Raw genomic sequence first — 4,504 nt, 5'->3', positions numbered from 1 at the left:
TCTTCTTCTTCTTCTTCTTCTTCTTCTTCTTCTTCTTCTTCTTCTTCCTTCTTCTTCTTCTTCTTCTTCTTCCTTCTTCTTCTTCTTTTTCTTCTTCTTCTTCTTCCTCTTCTTCTTCTTTTTACTCTTCTTCTTCTTTTTCTTCTCCTCCTCCTCCTCCTCCTCCCCTTTTCTCTACTCCTATAAGCATCACCCTAGTTCAATCCCTTATCACTTTTCCAGTGGACGATAGAGTGGTCTTCTTATTGGTCTTTGAGTTTCCAATTGCTCTCCTTTCCAATTCACACAGATGCCATTCCTGAAGTGCAAACCTAGTTATGTCACTCCCAGACCCAAGGAACTGTAGCAGCTCCCTAGTGCCTCTGGGACAAAATACAAAATCCTCTATTGGCTTTTAAACTCTTTTATGGTATAGGTCCAGCCTACCTTTCCAGTCTTATTACAAGTCATTCTCCTTTAATTTAGGGAAGCTAAATGTCACAGTGTAGTGCCAGGCATGGAGTCAGGAAGACCTGAGTTCAAATCCTGCCTCAGACAATTTACAGCTGGGTGACCTCAGGCAAGTCGCTTAACCTCTTGTTTGCCTCAATTTCTTCATCTATAAAGTGGGGGCAATAAGAGCATAACCATGCAGCATTGTTGTGAGGATCAAGTGAGATAATTGTAAAGTGCTTAGCACAGTGCCTGGCATGTAGTAAGTGCTTTATAAATATTAGCTGTTATTATTATCATCCAATCAGTTCTGAATTCACCTGCCATCCAGCCCCTCTCCCCATTTCATTCATAAGCATATCATGAAAAACTCTCTATTGATCATCAAAATCAAATATATTGTGATCTGCTAGTCTAATGTCAAGGGAGACATGGCTCTGGAGGCACCTGTATTGGGTGGGGCAAAACATACGTGAACCCAAGAGGCCATTTGAAATTTGAGGATTGGGTGAGCTTGGCCAAAAAGGAAAGGAAGGGTTAGGGAAACCCTAGGGATTCTAGATCATGTTGGCATCACCTTCTTCCTCTTTCATAAATTATTACTTGGCAGCGAATAGCAGCTGAATAATTGATGGGGCCCAGGAAGTCAACAGGAGCTCTTTGTCAGTCTTGGACTGTCAGCCAGGTCACCAAGGACTGCTGTTCTTAGTCATATGGAGCCCTTGGGTGGGATTCATGCTATGAGAGACTGTCCAATCTTCAAGCAACACATTTCACCCTAATTGTTCACTCGATTCTTCCATGATTCTCTTAATTACCCTCGATGCTCCCAGAGCATGGAATCCACATGGCCAACACTTGCCCCACTGGCAGGACTGGGCCTCCTAAGTCCAACTTCAAGGTAGGTGCTCTCTTCCCACCTCTTCCTGAGGTCAAATCTGGCCTCAGACATTTACTAGTTGTGTAATCCTGGGCAAGTCACTTACCCCTGTTTGCTTCAGTTTCCTCACCTGTAAAATGGGCTGGAGAAAGAAATGGCAAACCACTCCAGTATCTCTGCCAAGAAAAACCCCCAAAATTGTACATGACTGAAATGACTGAATAAAATATTTTGTATAAATTTTTATATTTATTTATATTTGTTTATGTTGTTTTTTTATGATAGAATATAAGCTCTCTGAGGACAGGGACTATTTTCTTTCTATCTAATTTACCCCTCATATATTTTGTATTTACCAATTTCACCTTAGTTTATATTGGGATTCAAAACAAAATTATTAACTCACCTTTATGTCATGGGTATTGGTGTTTCCTTCCACTAAGACCACCCTCCTCCCTTGGCTCCAACCTATCTGACTTCCGTTTGTTCAGAACACAGCTCAGGCCTCCCCTCCTGTACAAAATCTTCCCAGAGTGTGACTGCTTATCCTGAACTATTCTTTTTTCTGATTCCACCAGCATTTAGGGTCTGAGCCTCACAATTCCATCTTGGATCACATCCTACCCCATCTTGTTCTGTGACCATTTTCTATACAGAGGTTTTCTATCTTTGTCTGCTTTCCATGGGCTCCCTGAGGACAAGGCCTGGGGCCTCTGCTTCTCTGTCTGCCCTAGATTGGGAGGCATAGGTCTTGCTTCCTAAAGGTAGGTCTATTGCAGAAGGTACCTAATGAGGAGGAGAGAAGTAGAGGTCAGTCATCAACAGAGGGGAGTATTGCTGATTGGTCTGTATTGATTTCTCTGATTGAATTACATATTCATGGCTTTCACTGTCCCCTTACCTCCACAACAGAATCTGGGGTGGGGGGGGGCACATCTGTCCATGGTCCTGAACCAGCCATTTTCCAACTCTGGGACTAAAGGGGGGGGGTGTTACCAAACCTTAACCTTGAGGGTCGTTCTCTTCCCTCCTCCTTCCCATATGTTAAGTACAGCTGTTGGCCCTGGGGATGATACAGAGGCCCAAGGGAGATATGACTCAACCCTGGGGGATGCCTTGCTCTGAGGCCAGGCTCCCTGTTCCTGAAGCCCATTTAGTGAAGAGCAAGGATGTGGAGGGCTGTGTGACCTTGGGCATTGTCCCTCTCCTCTCTGGGCCTTTGTTTCCTCATCTTTCAAGGAGGCTGGATGATGCCATCTTGAATATCTGGAGCATGCAGAGCATGCATAATACATATTAATGAATACCAGTCCAAGTGATTTCAAGCAAATGCTGTGGGTGAGGCTAAGTGTGACATTTTCTTTCTCAGCATTTTCCCCTCTTGTCCTTCATAGGAAGCCTGGAATCCCCCTATCCCTTTCTCTGCTTGGGTGTATGACCTCAGGGCACTTTCCTGCTCCTAGAGGTGAGGGCAATGGGAACTTTGGAGGGGAATCATAAGGTTTAGAGATAGTAGGAAAAACAGAGCTCATAGGTTCCCACTCTCCCATTTTTGATAGTTGAGGAAACAGGTCCCAGACAGGTCCCAGAGAGGGGTAGAAGCCTGCCCAAGGTCACAAAATAGATCCAGGATTTAAGCCTAGACCTCAACTCCAAGTTCAGGGTTCTTTTGACAACAATACCTGCCCTGTGGTGTTGGGACTGGTATTCAAGTAGGGAAGATACCTCAGTTCTTCCCCAACTCTGGGGTGTCTTGGAAATACTTGCAGGGAAGGGACAATCCAACACCCTAGAATGGAAGTTCTTTGAGGGCAAGGCCTGGGGCTGTTCCTTCTCTGTCTGTCTCATTGAAAAGATTGGCTTCTAGGGGGAGAGTGGGCATAAAATGCACACTGACTGATCTACTTTGATGACTTTTCCAGGCATCATATTTTAGGGTGACATTGGTAAACTAGAGAGAATCAATATGGTGTATTGGCCAACCTTGGAACAGAAAAAACCTAGGTTAATAGCCTGCCTCTCACAAGCATTAGCTGTTTAGCTACGGTCAAATCCAAGAAACTTTCTAAGATTATAGGTTACAAAAGAATTTGCAAACTGCATTGGTGGAGGGTATTTACACAATAGGAGTTTTCAATGCTAATGAAATTGAAGACCTGGACCCTCTCCTATCCTTCCCCACCCAGTGACCAAATTTGAGCAGCTTGAGCATGAATTCTCAATAGATTCCAATTACTTAATGAGTAGGTCAGTTTGGTTAGCATATCATACATGTAGAGAGGAGAGATTGTGAGATAAGTCTAGAAAAGTAAGGTGGTACTAGATTGTCTAAAGCCTTGAGTGCCAGTCACAGAATTGTGGACTTTATTCTTTAGACAATGGAAAAACCATTGAAGGTTCTTTATCCAGGGAATAATATAGGTCAGATGAGAGCAACCAGGAAGAAGGTGGCCAGGATGGTGAGGTCACTAGAGACCAGAGCATTCAGGGTTTACTTTTGAGAATTAGTGATGTTTAGCCTGGGAAAGAGAAGACTGAAGCACCATGGTGGGGGAGAAAGACCCTCTGCTTGGCCCCAGAAGGCAGAACCAAGAACCATGAGGGCAGGTTTGGAGACAAATATGTCATCAGGAACCATAGCCCAATAATTCATGCTGTACCAAGTGGAATAGGCTTTCTCAGTGGGTAGTGGTTGCCCATCACAAAAGCCAAGACTGGAGGAGCACCTGTCAGGGATGTCGTGGATGAAGATTCTGGTTTGGACTCAGCATCTCTGGGTCCCTTCCAGTTCTGAGCTCCATCCCTCTGCATTTGGACGTCCTGTTCTGGTTTGTTATGAGCTTGCTGTTTGGGACCCTGGCCAGAATCAGGATAGCTGTATGCGGCACCCCAGGAGAGCGGAGCACCCCGATGTGGTGGGCCAGATCTTGGCCTGGGAGTCAGGAGGCTTCTCCAGTCAACCTCCTGGCTTGTGTGAGTCCACTCCCAGGAGCTTGTAGCCCTTTCTCCTCCGACCCAAAACTGCGTTAAGGCATTTGGTTTACATTTTTGGACCGGGATAATACATGAATTTGTTTTGCCTGACTATATATATTCATTAGAAAGGTTTGGGTTCCCTCCCCATGGGGGAGGGGGGAGGGGAAGGAAGAGAAAATAAATGCTGCTTAATTGAAAAAATAGAATTTAACTTGC

At 44.8% G+C, this 4,504-nt stretch overlaps 1 pseudogene; it reads right to left on the bottom strand.

Annotated features, from left to right (window-relative positions):
* LOC114037468 overlaps nt 1–4,123 on the bottom strand; it is a 5,886-nt pseudogene extending 1,763 nt beyond the window's left edge.
* Between the last annotated feature and the right edge of the window lie 381 nt (nt 4,124–4,504).

The sequence above is a fragment of the Vombatus ursinus genome, unplaced genomic scaffold (genome assembly GCF_900497805.2).
Source record: "Vombatus ursinus unplaced genomic scaffold, bare-nosed wombat genome assembly UNPS02010394.1, whole genome shotgun sequence".
Taxonomy (NCBI): Eukaryota; Metazoa; Chordata; class Mammalia; order Diprotodontia; family Vombatidae; genus Vombatus; species Vombatus ursinus.
The sequence above is the reverse complement of the archived record's forward strand: the minus strand, read 5'-3'. Positions and strand labels throughout refer to the sequence as shown.